General features: G+C 59.0%; 1 long non-coding RNA gene across 1 annotated transcript; it reads right to left on the minus strand.

The window, feature by feature from the left end:
- Positions 1–187: 187 nt before the first annotated feature.
- Positions 188–1,743, minus strand: LOC139018635 (uncharacterized). The gene is made up of 2 exons (XR_011472923.1): positions 1,147–1,743; positions 188–366 (listed from the first exon to the last, which is right to left on the minus strand). It is a non-coding gene; the product is annotated as an uncharacterized lncRNA (long non-coding RNA).
- Positions 1,744–16,678: the final 14,935 nt, after the last annotated feature.

Here is a 16,678-nt window from a genome sequence, read left to right on the forward strand (position 1 = left end):
GGAGGGTTTTGGGGGAAGTGGCCTTGGCCTCCCCTCAGAGGAGAGCGTTCCTGCACACGGGATGGGCGGGCCAGGGGCCGGGGACCAGGGACACCCCCTGCCCCAAGCCAGCGGCTCCTGTGCCAGGACCCGAGTGCCCTGTGCTGAGGATCTGGGAGGTGGCGCACGTGCATGAACACAGGCGAGCTTTCGGTGGGGGAGGGTTTAATGAGAGCTCCTTCCCGTGTCCACGGCGGCGGCTGCCTGTCCTCGCTGGGCAGAGCCTCACTCGGCGGAGCGGCTCTTGTAGCTCTGCAGGTGGGACAGCACCCAGCCCGAGGGGACCATGAAGCTGAGGAAGGTCACCACGAGCGCCGCAGCCTGCTCCTGCGTGGGAGAGCACATGTGAGACGCCGCCCCGAGCCCGCCCGGCCCCCTCGACCTTGACTCCCTCCCGGGGGACTCGGTGCTGGTCAGGGCCTGCAGGGCGGCAGGCAGCCCAGGTTCTAAGTTGCTTGCAAACAAGGACAGGGCCTTGGAGTGGGGGGTCCTGTTCCGGACCCGGGGGCGGTGGGGCTCCCTGGATCCATGTTTTCCCTTCTGGGCGGGTTCTGGAGAGGCAGCCCTACTTCCCTGGTTTCCTCCTGGAACAGCCTGGGCCCTCCCGTGTCCGAGATCGGGTGCCAAATGGGGGCTAATCCTTTTAGCTTCAACCCCCAGAGGCCTCAGGCGGAGCTCCGGGCTTCGCTTCCTAGCACATGACCTTGGGCCGGTGACCTTCCTAACCGTGGTGACTTAGGCTGGAAACGGGTCTTGTCTGCTCTCCCCTGGCCCTCAGCGCACCCTCCCCTTTCACGGGTGACGCTGCGGGTCCCACAGCACCTCCCAGCTCAGCCTCAGCACCTGCCTTGGCAGAGGCAGTGGGAGCCTGAGAATAGGCCCCAGGGACAGCTGGCTGCCGGGACCCTGGCTGCATTGGGACAAAGCTCCGCCCTAGGACAGGCCCCGCACCCGTGTCCCCTCCAGCAGCACCAGGCCTGAGAGGACGTCCCCTCTCCCTTTACCAGCCTGGCTTCCTGGAGCCCACCCTGGAACCCGCCTCATCCTGAGAACTCTGGGCCTGCCAGCCCTCCCTGGGCCAGCCCCTGTCGTCTCCCGGGTACTTACGGAGGCAGAAGTGGGTGTTTTGGCCGGCTTGGCGGAGATATGCGCCTTGGGGACCACGCAGGCCCTCAGGGGGGCTTGCAGCAGCCTGATGGCGGGGCCCAACCTCATGTTGCTGGGCCGAGCTCTGAGCTCCGAGTCCTGTGCGTCCTGTCCCTTGCTCTGCCCTCTGCTCGCTGGGCCGGGCTTGGGCTTTTTATAGCTTGAGGGGAAGCCGCAGCTGCACCTCCTGTCCCAGGGCTTGGCAGGAAGGTTGCCTGGAGTCAGCCTCAGGCCGCAGCCTGGGGCACGTCCCCCTGCAGGGGCTCTGAGGGTTCCAGCTCCTTGCAGGGCAGGCATGGCCCTCCCAGCAAAGGCTCCCACTCCTCAGCGGAGCCTGTGGGCGCTGCAGGGAGAGCAGCACGGTTTAAGGTGACTCGGATGCAGCCATGATGCCCGGGAGCTCTGGCTTTGGCATTTCTGGCTGAGCTGCCAGGTGTCCCCAGAGCCCTGCTGCCCCCTGGGCACAGCACGTGCGTGGCAAGGAGCTGCCCCGTTGTTGGCCTGGGCGACCCCTGCCTCCAGCCCACGTGCAGGTTGGGCACCTGGGGCGGCTGCTGGCTCAGGCACCCAGCCCCCAGCAGGGCGGGCGCTGGCGTCCCCGCCGCTCTCCGAGGGAACAGTTACCGGAAGCTTGTTTCCTGCTCCCAGGAGACGCACCTGCAAACATCACCCGCCCAGCCAGGTCCTCGGGGAGGGCAGGGGGCCTGCCTGTCCCCACGTCCTGCCAGACGCCAAGGCCATGTCCCAGCGTCGCCGCCAGGCACTCTGCAGGATGCTGGGTCCTGGCTGTCCTCCCGCCTCGTCCAGGCCCCGTGTGACCTCTAGCAGCCCTCCACCCTCCACAGACCTCATCGGGCTCAACCCCGAGCTGTGCCTGTCCACCATCAGGATGCATGGATACCAGCCCTTGTCCCCATGGGGTTGAATCCCCGAGGCCCCGGGCCTGTCCCCCACCTTCAAGCCAAGCACCTTACCTGTCTGATGCTCACACTCACCCCTGGGCCACCACCATGCCACACCCGCTGACTGCACTCCCCACCCCTGTCCGGCCTTGAAGGGTCCCCCACAACCCCACACAGCAGCCGGGACGATCCCAGAGCAAGCGGCCCGCGCCTGAGGGTCCAGCCCTCATGGCCACGCTGCAGCAGCTGCCCCTCTGCCCCAGGGCTCCCGAGTGTGTTCACCTGTGTTCACGTCCAGGCCCGGGTCCGGGGGCATCGCTCGGGCATGTGCTCGTGTAGCTGGACATGAGGCCTGTGAGGACCAGCACTCGCTGCCTCAGCTGGCTTCAGTCCTTGTCGGCTGAACAGATTGAAGTAGGAGAGGGCGGGGGCCAGAACTGGGTCACATCACCTCCCAGGGACCTGAGCCCTAGTGTGGACTGTGTTGGAGGCCGCAGCCCTGAGACCAGGTGGGCGTGGGCACAGGCCCGGGGGCTGAGAACCACATGGACAGCCGTGGTCACTAGGGACAGTCGTGCCCCAGCCAGTTGGCGTTGCTCAGCGGTTAAGTGTCAACCTATGAACCAGGAGGTCACGGTTCAATTTCCGGTCATGGCACATGCCTGGGTTGTGGGCTCCGTCCCTAGAGGGGGGCGAGCCGGAGGCAGCGGATCAATGATTCTCTCTCATCATTGATGTTTCTCTCCCTCTCCCTCTCCCTCTCTGAAATCAATAAAAATATATTTTTTAAAGAAGAGTGCCTTAAAAAAAAAATGGTGAGTTGATGACGTGACTGCATCGCCTGAGGAACATGTTTACTTCTACTTGTTGCCAAGGTAGGGCTGGTTCCGGGCCGCCCCCGCCCCCCTGTGGCCTGTGACCCAGGCAGGAGCCGCGGGGGGCCGAGGAGGGCGCTTGCTCAAGTGTCACCTCCAGCCAAGCCGGGTCCCTGCCAGCGCAGGCCGGGGGCTCTGCCCCTCGGAATAATCCTTCCGCCTGAAACGATAATTACAGCTTTGGGGAGCAGCTGGGGGTGAGGCTGTGGGTTAGACAACCAGTCGCCCAGCCAGGTGGCTCTCAGGTGAGACCTGCTGAGCGCCCTCCCCCGCTTCCCCGCGTGGGTGGGGTGGGGGCCGGCAGGTGGGGGGCAGCAGAGTGCCTGCTGGACAGCAGCTCCCAGCAGGTCTTAGGGGTGAGGCTGCCCCAGAGACAGAGCCCCTCCCTCAGGCCTGGGTGGCCCCCCAGCCTCAGCCTCAGCCCTTCCCACCCGCATGGCCTCGGGGCCTTTCCGACTTTCCAAGCGCAAACCTGCCCCTTCCCATTGACCCGACAGCAGCTGGAGCTTCAGGCCGCGCCCTCACTGAGCTTTTCCTCCCCAGAACCACTTGTTCACACCAAACCCTAGAGCCCTGCTGCCCACCCCACACAGAAGCTCCCGTCCCCCCGCAAAGCCCATTAGGTCCCCACAGAGCAGGGCCATGTCCGGGCTCCCCCTGCCCCGGGGTCTGCCCACCGGGAGGAAGCGAGGTGACCCAGAGAGGAGAGATGGTGGCCATGGGGGTCACATTGGACAAGGGAGTGAAAGGCTCTGCGGGTGCGGGGGGATGGGGGCCCCTGTAACACTGGGGGAAACAGGCTTGGGGAGGGGGCCGGAGCAGGACGAGCTGTCGAGGCGCCGGAATCCTCCACTCACCTCCATCTACCACCCTCCCACAGCTATCTGTCTGCCCAGATCTGTCTCTCCCGCCCCTGCTGTGTGTGGGGGTGCGGGGGGGTGGGGAGGGGGGCAGCCATCGTGCACTATCGCTCACGGGAAAGCCGCAGCCCCCCCGGAAGGTCAGTGCTTCATGTGGCCCTTGGCACCACCCTGTGTCTGAAACCTGAACCTCAGACGATGCTGGGGGAGCAGAGAGAGGTGATGGGCAGACCCCCCAGCAGACCCAGGGCCCCCCAGCGCCGTGCGTGCTGTCGTTCACGCGTGACTTCCATCGCACAGCGGGTCCTCAGCGTGTCCTCCGGGCCCGCGGCACCGGGAACCTCGGGGTGTCCCCTCCCCCCGGGGAGTCCTGATGCACAGTCACGTTGGAGGCTGCTCTCAGGTCACATAAAAGCAGGGCTTTACCCTTTTCATTCCAAACTAAATGGCCACGTCTGGAGAAACCAAAACCTCACCCAGGCTGCAAACTCAGGCCCTTCCTTTCACCTACAAAAGCATATGTCCCCCCGCCTGTGTGCCTCAGGGGTTGAGTGTCGACCTAGGAACCAGGAGGTCACGGTTCAGTTCCCCATCAGGGCCCATGTCCGGGTTGTGGACTCGACTCCCGGTGGGAGGTGTGCAGGAGGCAGCCGATCCATGATTCTCTCATCATTGAGGTCTCTTTCTCTCTCCAATAAAAACATTTTATTTTGTAAACATACCTCCACTAAGTATGTCTTCAGTTTGGCAGGATTTCCTGGAGCTTTGGGCCTCATGGGTACAGACCCTGGGGCGGCCCGGCGGCCTGGCCTCACCCACCTCTGCGCCTCCCTCTCTGACGCTCCGCTTCCTCTTCTGGATCCTGCCAGCGACAGCGTGTCACAACCCTGACGGGTTTGTTGGTGCCACGGTTAACGTCCTGTGTCAGCGTGGCAGGGCCACGATGCCGATATTGGCTCCAACGCTATTCTGGATGTTTCTGTGAAGGTGATTTTTGAAAAAGAGTAACAGACCACTTATCCTGGTGGACTCTGAGTCTAGCAGATGACCCTCCACAGCGTGGGGGCCTCGCCCAGTCAGTCGAAAGACGTAGAGACCAAACTCTGAGCTCCCCGAGGAAGACAGCCAACTGCAAGCCCGGCCTCCCCAGGGCCCCAGCCGTCTCCCCACCTTCCCCCCAATAGAATTTGGATTTACCAAGTCTCCCCAGCCATGAGCCAGTTCCTTCAAATAAATCTGCATGTACATCTACATTATGTCTACGGTCCTGCTGGTCCCGCTCCCTGGAGAACACTCACTCACACGCTTGCTATGATGCGTTTGTCACAATCAATGAACCAATATGGACACATCGTGAACTCAATAAAGCCATCCTGCACTCAGACGCCCTCAGTTCCCCCGAATGGCCCCCCCCCCCCCCCTCGCCCCGGGACCCGCCCAGGACCCCGCCAGACATGTAGCGTGTGGGCACCTCCTGGCGGTGCAGCTTCTCGGGCTCTGGATTTGAGGCCTTGGCCGGTTGAGAGGAGCGGCAGGTGTGCTGAGGGCGCCCTCTGCTGTTCTTGTCGGGATTCGGCTGAGGCTGGATTGGGAGGATGACGGTGTGTGTGTGTGTGTGTGTGTGTGTGTGTGTGTGTGTCAAGCACCCTCTTGTTACACCATCCAGGGCACCATCGGCAGGACTCACGGTGCCACGTGACCTGAGCACCCCGAGGTGGGGTTTGTCGTTTCTTTCTTCTCTTCCCACCCTGTTCTCTCTGGGAGGACACCCAGGACTCAGCCCACGCTGCAGGACCATGGGAGGGGGCTCCCCCTTGTGACAGGGCCGGGGGGGGGGGCTCCCCAGTAATTACTTGGAATTCTTCTGCATGGGAGAAGAATTTATTATTATTTTTTATACATATATATTTAAGGTACATATTTATATTTTTTTATTTATTGCCTTCAGAGAGAAAGTGAGGGAGAGATAGAAACATCACGATGAGAGAGAATCATGAATCGGCTGCCTCCTGCACACCCCCTACTGGGGATCGAGCCCACAACCCGGGCATGTGCCCTCCACCGGGAATCCGCCGGTGACCTCCTGGTTCATAGGTCGACACTCAACCACTGAGAAATATCAGCCGGCAATATATATTTTATTGTTGATAGTATTACAGATATCTCCCATTCCCCCTGCTTTATCCCCCTCCTCCCAGCCCCTACCCCCCCACCCCAGGTCTTCACTACCCTATTGCCCATGTCCGTGGGCTGTGCATGTAAGTACACTAGGGTCCCTCGGCCTGACCTGCGCCCTCTCGCAATCCAGCTTGGGAAGGACCACGGGAGGGCTCCAGGGCATGTCCAGCCTGTCTCACCCAGTCCTGATTGGCCGGACCCCAGCAGCAAGCTAACTGCTGGTCAGAGCGTCTGCCCCCTGGTGGTCAGTGTGTGTCATAGCGACTGGTGGAACGGTCGAACAGTCACATGAACAGTCAGACACTTAGCATATTACACTTTATTATATAGGATAAGTTCTTTGGTTTATCTTTTCTCATCCCCTCAACCTCACACTGAGGCATGTCAGTCTGTTCCATGCCTCCCTGCTTCAGGTCTTATTTTGTTGGTCCATTTATTAGTACTTACTAGAGGCCCGGTGCACGAATTTGTGAACAGGTGGGGTCCCTCGGCCTGGCCCTCCATCAGGGCCCATTGGGATCAGGCCAGCTGGGGGGGAGGAGCTGTGGGAGATTGGCTGGCGGCTTCCTCATTGGGCTGATGCGGGGGTGGGGGGGCAGCTGGCTTCGGAGAGGGATGAGGGGACGTTGGCCAGCCGTGGGAGGTTGGCTGTGGGAGCACACTGACCACCAGGGGACAGCTCCTGCATTGAGTATCTGCCCCCTGGTGGTCAGTGCACATCATACCAACTGGCCCACCGGCTGTCCGGGCATTCGGTTTTAAGGGTTGCTTAGGCTTTTATATATATGGATTATTTGTATGCATTAGTTATGTGTCACATGCTGGATTCTAATCAGTACGACTTAAGTTTGTTGCTCAAATTTTCCATTTGGGCATTGGAAATTTTTTTCTTCTCTTGGGGGGGTTGTTGCATCCATCTGGTATACCCTTACCATTATGGAGTTTTTTCTCTTTTATTTGTTTGAGCACTTCCTTCCTTACTGGCCTATAAAATGCTCCAGACTCATCTTTTTTGTTTTGTTAATCCTCACATGAGAATATTTTTTCCATTTCTTTTCAGAGAGAATGGAAAGGAGGGAGGGAGGGAGGGAGGGAGGGAGAGAGAATGGAAGGGAGGGAGGGAGGGAGGGAGGGAGAGAGACATCAATGTGAGAGGCACATCGATCGTTGCCTCCCACACGTGCCCGACCAGGGCAGGGAACAAACCTGCAACCCAGGTACGTGCCCTTGACCGGAACCAAGCCCCAAACCCTTAGGGCAGTGGTTCTCAACCCTGGCTGCACATTAGAATCACCTGGGAATCTTTTTAAAATTCTGATTTCTGGGCCTCATCCTCCGGAAATTCTGTTTCTTTGTTATGGGGTGGGGCCACGACATTAGCCACACTGTGAGCCTGGCACCCTCACCCAGCACAGCCGCACTGTGAGCCTGGCGCCCTCACCCAGCACAGCCGCACTGTGAGCCTGCACACCCTCACCCAGCACAGCCGCACTGTGAGCCTGCACACCCTCACCCAGCACAGCCGCACTGTGAGCCTGCACACCCTCACCCAGCACAGCCGCACTGTGAGCCTGCACACCCTCACCCAGCACAGCCGCACTGTGAGCCTGCACACCCTCACCCAGCACAGCCGCACTGTGAGCCTGCACACCCTCACCCAGCACAGCCACACTGTGAGCCTGGCGCCCTCACCCAGCAGCATCCTTCTGGACCTCCGCGTTGTTGCCACAACCCCGCCCACTGCAGTGGTGGAGCAGAGGGAAGCCCACCTGAGTGCCGGGCACGCCGACTGGGCACACGCCGTCCGGCAGTGTGGTCAGGCTCCAGTCCCACCAGGCATCCACGCTGCTTAGGCTGCCGGAGGAGCTCCTGGCACCTAACGCAAGAGCAGAAACAAAAAGTCACTTCTGTAACAAGATGGCAGGCAGGCTGGTCTGCGGGAGCTAGCGGAAGCCTCTGCACCGTGAGGCACAGGGCCCTGGAGCGCCTGGCCCTGGAGCGGCAGCGAGAGGACAGGGCAGGACAGTGGGTTCCTTCCTGGTGGCTCACCCGCTCCGTCACCCTCTGAACCGGTGCCACTGGGGAGGACCACCGCCTGCCCGGCCCTCTTCTGGGCGCTGGGGACACGGACAATCAGATCCCTGTCCTGTCAAATCCCACGTCACAAACATATAAGCCGAACACATCAGTGACGAACATCAGGGAGAGAAAACAGCGGGAGACACCGGCGTGGGCTGAGGGCCGAGGGCAGGGGAACCTCAGTTTGAGCAGCCGGGACCTTCAGCACGCGGGGACGTTTCCGCAGAGGTGAAGGCGATGGGGGAGCCCACAGGGACGTCTGAGGGGACACAGGCACAGGCCAGGATGGGCATGTGGCAGGGGTGACGGGAGGGCAAGGAGGCCGCTGAACGGGGGCCGAGCCAGCGCGGGACCCGCAGAGAGAGACAGGGTGCTCTCTACACCACCACCCGCTGGCCACGGCTTCTCCTCCCTCCCGGCCTGCAGACCAGAGCAGCAGGCCCAGCTCCGACGGCTGAGGTCAGATGAGGCGCACGAGCCAGGCGCACACAGCACACAGTGAGGGTCAACAAGCCTAGCGTGCTGCCTCCCAGTGAACTGCTGACCGTGAGGTGGCCGTCTGCTGCCCTCCCCCAGGGAGCTGACTCCAGGACGCTGAGCGCTTCAGACCACGAAACCCGTCAGCTCAGCCGAGGCCCCCGCTGAGCAGAGCCTGGCCATCGTGACAAACCCGGGCCCTCGCGAGGAAAGGAGACAGAGCAACATGGAGCTGGTGGCAGGTCAGTGACATGTCACCAATGTGTGGACTCAGAGGAGGGCAGGGCGGGCCGCCTCCCTCCCCATCATGGCCTTCACCGCTCAGAGCTTCCTGCGTTTCCAGAGCCCAGGCTCCCACTGCCCCCCTCCCCGCTGCACGGGCTCCTGGGCCAGCTGTGTGCCACCCTGAGCGGCTGGAGGCCCCAGGGTGAGCTTCCCAGGTCCAGGAGGCCACCCAAATGATCACTTTGTTGAGCACATGGCGCCACCTGCTGGCAGGAACTGTCCGTAACCGACCGTGAACACGGCTCTGGGCCTACCTGGTGAAGGTGTTCCGGATGGCGTGGTTGAGAGAGAGTTCATCCCGGGGGAAGTCGCGTGGGTTATAAGCAGGTGTGGGAGCAGCATGAGGACGGACATGCAGGTGTCCCTGTAAGAAAGGCATTGGGAATGGCGTCTTCACAGGCCGCTGTGCAGACCAGCCGACCGATTCCAGTGGACACTTTTGCGTAAGGGTGAGGTCTGTGAGGAGGCTCATGTTTTGCATATTGGCCTCCAAGTTCCCCAGCGCCAGCCTCAGAATGAACTGCCTTTGTGCTTTTGTCAAAGACCCGCTGGGCATCCGCGTGGGTCTATGTCCGGGCTCTGTCCTGCTGGTCTGCGTGTACACCTCGCGGTGTCTCGGGTCCAGGGCTTCAGGCCCAGCCCTGAGGTCGGGGACTGGCCGCCTCTGACTGTCCTTTTCCAGGATGGCTCTGGCCAGGCCAGCCCCTTGCTTCCCGCACACGTTTGGGATCAGTCTGTCGGCATCTACAAGCTCAGCTTGCGGGTTTGGGTTGAGACCGCCCTGACTCTACACTGGAAGGATCTGATCCGGGGCCATGCCGCGCGTCCGGCCGTGAACGCAGCGTCTCTCCCTTGCTCCGGCGCTGAGCTCTTCTCTCGGGTCTTGTGGTTTTCAGATCCCAACTCCGCGCTTCCTTCCACCCGGGGCTGAGCGCTTCGCTTCCGAGTGCCGTGTCGGTGGCTTCGCTGTTTCAACCTCCGGTTCCCACTGCCCGTGGCTGAGGTGGGAACCCGCCTGGGCTCCCACCGACTCGATCCTGCGACCCTTCGGGTCTCCTTGCTAGTGATCCCAGGAGCCTTTCTCAGGATCGTTTGGGGTTTTCTGTGTAGACTATGCACGCCACCTGCCCACAGGCTGTTTTATTTCTTCCTTTCAAATCTATAAGCTTTCCTCTCTTTCCCTTGCCCCCGGCCCGGCTGGGACTTCCTGGGAGGGGCAGCAGGAGCCGGCTTCTACCTGAACAAGCACCCACTGTCCCAGCAGGTGTGAGGGAGGTGGGGTCACAGAGGCCCCCTATGAGTGTGGGGACAGTCCCTTCTAGTCCTACTTTGCGGAGAGGTTTTCTCGTTCTGTTTTCATGAAGGAGCATCGACTGTGTCAAATGCTTTCTGTACGTCTCCCGAGACGCTCACGTGACTTGTCTTGTTGGATCCGTTCAGACGGTGAACCACGTCGACTCCTTCGTCTTGTGTCTCTCACCCCCAGGTAGCACCGCATCTGCCTCCGTTGGTCTCTCTGCGCCCGTCCCTCCCACCCACCCCGAGGCGCGCGGGGTGCTGTCCCTGGAACCGCGAGCGGGCACAGAGCTCGATCACATTAGGACCTGGCCGAGTCGGGGAGGTCACCCTGCAGGGGACGTGTTTGCTGTCAGGAGACACTCGACATCTGGTCCTTCTTTTTCTTCCTGTATGTTGGTCGCTGTGACGATCGATGTTTAGGCCCATGAATTCATCAAAGGCTGCCCACGGTCAGGGGGGCTCTGTCGCTTCCTGTAGGGCTGTGGCAGGTCCATAGGGAAAAAGGGCCGGTCAGTCTGCCACCACTTCCCAGGCCTGGAGTCCATGGAAAGACGGCCGGGCCTCCATTGTGTTGGCTGACACTGGTCCTGGTGGGGGGGGGGGGGGGCATCTGGTGCCCTCATGGCTGCCCCCTCCAGCGTGTGGGTGTCAGGGATTCCCAGGTGCTTCACCAATGGCACCAGCAAGATGAGAGGGAGAGCAGGCGATGCCTGGAAGTCAGAGAAAGATCCGCTGCCAAGTGCACGAGGCTCCCCACAGCTGTCCAGCCCCACCCACGACCAGGTGGGGGTGTCATCCAGAGAAAGGTGTCAGAGGCCACGCTGGGGAGGCTTACCGGGCACAAGCACTTCCTAACCTTTGGGTTTCATCTAAAAAGCATCATGTCGATGTTGCGCTGAGCTCCACAACGTATTTAACAGGCAGAGGTTTGAGAACATCGCCCGGCTCCATCCGCGTCCCAGGTAGAGGTGTTTATCTTAGGCTCCAGCACCGTGTGTGTCCCGCCTGCTCACCACCAGCTCACCACCAGCTCCTGCACAGCCCGGTCACTCCAGCTGCTTGGCATCCCGTGGACTGGGGCGCACGGCGGTGGCTCTGGGCCAGCGAGGCGTCCCCCTTTGCTCCCCCTCCCAGATGCTGGCAGGCTGCTCTGGACAAGAGCGTGGGACCCCCGAGACCTGTCCCGGGACAGTCCCTGCCGGGGGGGAGGGGGTAGGAAAGGCCAGATGCCCCCTCGGGTCACTGGGCACATGGCTAGCTCACGTGTGGCCGCGTGGCTGTCTCACGCGTGGGCCCGCCCTCCTCCCGGCACTTAGGGGACCGGGTGGGTGAGGGGCACCATAGACACAGGGCGCGTGTCCTCGGCAGCTGGGCTCGCTGCTCCTTGCTGGGCGGCTTTTGTGGTAAGAAACGTACAATTCTGATGCAGTGCCATCCTCCCACCTTCGCTGAGGAAAAACCCTTCCTTATTTCTGCTCTTGTACATCCTTTCCCGTCGCCAGGCCTTGGAGTGACTTCTAAGTGTTTTCGCCTTTAAGTCTCTAGCCTTCAGGAGCGCGTTTCTGGGCATCGCGTGACGTGAAGGCTTCACGTTGCTTTTCCACACGGAAGCCACCGTCCCCGAGCGCCTCACTGCGTGACCCCTGCTCTGCTCGGGGCTGCACGGCCCCGGCATGCCTCGTCTGCAGTCTGTCCCATGCACCCGTCTGTCCGTCTCCGGGCGCGCGACACTCTCCTAGCCCGTCCCACCCCAGCTGCCTGGTGCTCCTCGGAGCCCGCCTGCTCCCCCTGCTGGCGACACCACCCTCGAAGTCTCTGATCTCTTGTGTTGTCTTCCAGGTAAATGTTAGAATCCGTTTTTTCAGCTCCACAAAACCCTCCCTGAAGTTTTGGTTGGACTTCATGGACTTTAACCTCTTTGTGCCTGGTTTTCACCTGTAAATGGGTCTATTAATAGAACTCTTTCCAAAGTGTTTTGAGGTTTGGGGGGAGTAAAAAAAACCCAACATAGTAAAGTCCTAATTCCTGTTAGCTGCTGTTATTACTGTTAATGTTAAAGGTTAATGTGGGAGAAATGACAAGGAAAACTGGTTTTCCCGTCCATGAATGAATATTACTGTATATTTACACTAGAGGCCCCGTGCACAATATCCGTGCACTTGTCGGGGGCGGGGGGCGGGTGGAGATCCCCTCAGCCCGGCCTGGGCCCTCTCGCAGCCTGGGAGCCCTCATTCCTTACCGCCCGCCTGCTCACTGCTCCACGGAGGCAAGAGAGGCTCCCACCACCACTGCTGCGCTCGCCAGCTGTGAGCCTGGCTTCCGGCTGAGCGTCTGCCCCCTGGTGGTCAGTGTGCATCATAGCGACTGGTCATTCTGGTGGTTCTGCCATAACGGTCTCTTAGGCTCTTATTATATAGACTAGAAGCCTGGTGCACAAAATTCGTGCACTGGGGGTGGGGGTCCCTCAGCCCGGCCTGTACCCTCTCACAGTCCGGGACCCCCCGCTCCTTACTGCCCAGCTTACTGCTCCTTAGCGCTGCTGTGGAGGCGGGAGAGGCTCCCACCACCACCGCTGCACTCGCAGCTGTGAGCTGGCCTCTGGCTGAGCAGCGCTCCCCCTGTGGGAGTGCACTGATCACCAGGGGGCAGCTCCTGCTTTGAGAGTCTGCCTCCTGGTGGTCAGAGCACATCATAGCAACCGGTCATTTGTCATTTGGTCAATTTGCATATTAGCCTTTTATTATATAGGATATTTTATGCATATTGTGCCAGTTTTCTCATGATGGTCTTGTGGGTGCCCGGTGTGGTCATGATGGGGAACATGTGGTCACAGTTATGTGTCCTACGTGGTCCTTGTTGTTGCATGAAGATGCCTTTGAGAGTTTTTACTGTGAGAATAAACAAGTCATCTTTTCCGTCAGAGAGCAGTTTAGGCAGCCACCATGCTGGCTGCGTGACTTGGCAGTCACCATGTTGGCCTCAGGGCTTGCGGCTCCCTGGGGGCCATCATCTTGAAATGGCAAAGGCCAACCCCTCCCTTTGAATCAGCCAATCTCGCAGACTGTGTGCCTGCGCTCCAGTCAGGAGTGAGGGCAGGCCAGGCGCGGCTCCCGGACCAGGTGCCTCCTGCAGGAGGAGAGACGCGGCCTGCTGCCCGGCTCCGAGTGCGCTGCCTGTTCCACCAGGACCCTGGAGGGGGGCTCGCCTTACTCTTACATTTACTGAATCATGTAACCCAGCGATTTTGTTAAACTTTCATATTGATTCTCACTATTTGACAGGCGCCCGGCGCAGTGGGGGCAGGGGAGGTAGGGGGGGAAGGGGGGCAAGGTGCAAGCTCCAGTGGCTCCCGTTACGGGTTACGACTCAGACCCAGCGTGAAGGGTCAGCTAGTGAGTTAGACGTGGGGCTCGGCCTGTGTGTTTGTGTGCGGCTTCCAAGGCCGGGACACTGCTGTCCTCAGCGTGGACCTGAGGGCGCATCGCAGACATCTTTGTGGGGTCAGGGGACCAGAGTGCTGACATCTCCATGACAAACGCCCCCCCCACCCCCCCCGCCACCAGTCCAGGGACAGACTGTGCACCGTGTCCGTGATCCGGGCGCAGCCGGTGCCCATCACGGGTCACCGTGAAGACGGACTCTCCCACAGCAAACCTGTCCCCCTCGCTGCTCCATGAGTAGGGCCCTTCCGCGCTAATTCTGTGCCCTGGCTCCGAGGTGCCAGCAGAGAACCATGTAGCAGAGAGCGGACAATTGCTTTAGTGCAGAAACGAACACATGACTATCCCAGGGAACACTGAGCCCACCAGCATGAGCAAGCTCCCAGCATCGGTGCTGTGCGAACCTGAGTGGATGTGAGAAGCCACGGATGGCGGCCGGGCGCCGCACACGGTGGTCTGGACACACTGCCTCCTCCCAGGTAGCTAGGAGATCGCTTTGTGATTCAATCTTTAAGATAATGATGATTTCTACATGGGCCTACCAGGTGTTTCTACTGTAACAAACACAGCCACGGCCGCTGATAGAACAGCCAGCTCTGCATCTGGATAAAGAATTCCTGACCGGGGTCCCAGGGGGTGCGGGGAGAGCAGAGGCCCCACCCGAGGGGGGTCATCAGCATGAGCAGGACACAGCAACCCACAAGGGTCTCATCCATCCACCGACTCCTTCGTCCACCAGATGTTCGCTGAGCACCACCACGTCCCGGGGGAGGCACGTGAACTCCCCTGGGGCTGCTGCAGGTGGGCCAGATTCGGCCGTCCCTGCAAACCCGACTCCCGCAGCATCGCCTCACCTGCAGCTCACCTTCCCCGGGGGAGCTGCCAGCTGTGGGGGGAGACTCTCAGGCTCCCGCCCTGGGTCCCAGAACAGGCAGGGGACCCCCGGGAAACGCACCACGTAGCTCCCGGTCTCGGCCAAGTACCTGTTGGGAGATTCCCTGTCGTAGTCCGCATCCAACAGGGACAGGTACCCCTGGGTGTGGCCTGAACAGACCATTATGACAACTAGCTCAGAGTCACATATAATGCAAAAATGGGAGTAACAGAATTTTGTCAATTAAGAAATGAAATCAAACTGACAACTTGCTTAAATACTTTACGTCTGCTGAAGGTTGTTGACTTGTTGTGGAGACGTGAAAAGAAACAAAAAACAGTTAACCAGTTCTTTTATCTTTTCTACAGCAGTTAATTGATTTATCAATGGAGAAATGAAATCAAATAAACCAAAAAAATTGAACTGTCAAAAAAAAAAAAAAAAAAAGAATCACAACCTGAGGTTTGGGAAAAGGCGCCGCCTGTTCCTGCAGCGGACGAGCGGCGGACAGACAGCAGCACCGCGACACCCACGCCACAGCCGGGGCTTCATCACGGGACAGACAGGGCCACGGCGTCCCGTCCACCGACCTTTAAATGCCCTGGTTTAGTTACTGCTGCCCCGCCTTTCAAGTTCCCATTTCCATGAAATATCTTTTCCACCCTCGACTCCCAGCCTGCACCTGTGGATCTGAGTGGGTCTCTTGTAGGCAGCACATGTGAGGGTCTTGCTTTCTTGTCCATTCACCATCCTCCATCTTCTGGTCGGAGCATTTAATCCGTGTGCACCTAGTGATTGCTGACAGACATGTGATTTCCGCCATTTTATTATTTATAGTTTTGATCTTTTTCCCCTTCTTCTTTTAAAGAAGTTCCTTTAAGTTTCTTGTAATACCGGTTTGTTGGCGACGAACTCCTTTAGCTCTCTCTTGTCTGGGAAGGGAAGGTTTCCCAGGCAGCTGTACACTTGTATTGGCCCTCAGTGAGCATGTTCTCGCTGACAACGCGTGACCAGGAGGGAGTGGTTCCTCCAGCCCAAGAACAATGCTTAATAGATGTACAACCACGGACAGTTCGTTTGTTGAGTGAATAATGAGTGAGTGAGAGTGACTTGTCTCCCGCATGACCCGATGGGTGGTCAGGGAGTCCTTTGTTTAAGACTCAGTGCCCTGTGCTCTTTGGCCGTCCCCCTGATCTGCCTGGACGCTGGTTCCTCTGGCCACCCCACACTCCTTCTGCTCCCCGAGGCCCGTGAGGGGCTCACTTCACACTCCCAGCAGGCACTTCATAAGTAACGCTGAATGAGGGAAAGGCCTGCGTTCACAAGTCACTCCTCCTGATGGTTCAGTCCTTCTAACCCAGCCGTGGGCAAACTACTACCCGTGGGCCGGATCCGGGCCGTTTGAAATGAACAAAACTAAAAAAAAAAAAGATCGTACCCTTTTATGTAATGATGTTTACTTTGAATTTATATTAGTTCAGACAAACACTCCATCCATGCTTTTGTTCCAGCCCTCCGGTCCAGTTTAAGAGCCCATTGTTGCCGGGGTCCGACCCCAGCAGGTCCAGGGGTCCCCAAAGGTGTGGACGGAGTCGGCAAAGAAGGAATGACACGGAGACAGCCTTCAGTTGATCAGCAGCCTAGTCAGGACCTCTAGCCAGGATCTCCAGCCAAAGTTCTGGTTAGGAACTCCAGCCAAGTTCTGGTTAGGATCTGATGAGGATCTGATGATGATCTGATCTTTATTGTCTTGTTACATCTATATTTATACCAGTCGATTTTAATCCTGTCAATTTCTATTGCAAAGGTTAGGGCATTTCTTATCTCCATTCCAGGGAGTAAAGATTATGTAGCTTAAGCGTGATTGTTTGTAGTTAAAGTGATTAACTACCCGCCTGGCACTTAGTTAAGGGGTTGTATCCCCTCCCTAACCTCAGGGAAAAATCCCCACCTGGGGAAACAACCTTTCTCGGAGAGGTGACCTTGGTTAAAACACATGGCGCTAAGGAGAGCAAACATATTAAGAACAATATGCTATATATGCCAGGTCCCTTGAAACATATGCTGTGCAGATGTTTCTTTCCTGCAGCGACTGTGTCAAGCAGCAAGGATCGACCGGCTTCCGGCACATTGTGGCCCTCGAGTCAAAAAGTTTGCCCACCCCTATAACCCCAACATGGATCCACTTTATCATTTCACCTTGTTTAACGGCATTTGTTTGGAG

The sequence above is a fragment of the Myotis yumanensis genome, unplaced genomic scaffold, assembly GCF_028538775.1.
Source record: "Myotis yumanensis isolate MYYU_CA2020_CCGP unplaced genomic scaffold, mMyoYum1.0.hap1 SCAF_10, whole genome shotgun sequence".
NCBI classification, from domain to species: domain Eukaryota; kingdom Metazoa; phylum Chordata; class Mammalia; order Chiroptera; family Vespertilionidae; genus Myotis; species Myotis yumanensis.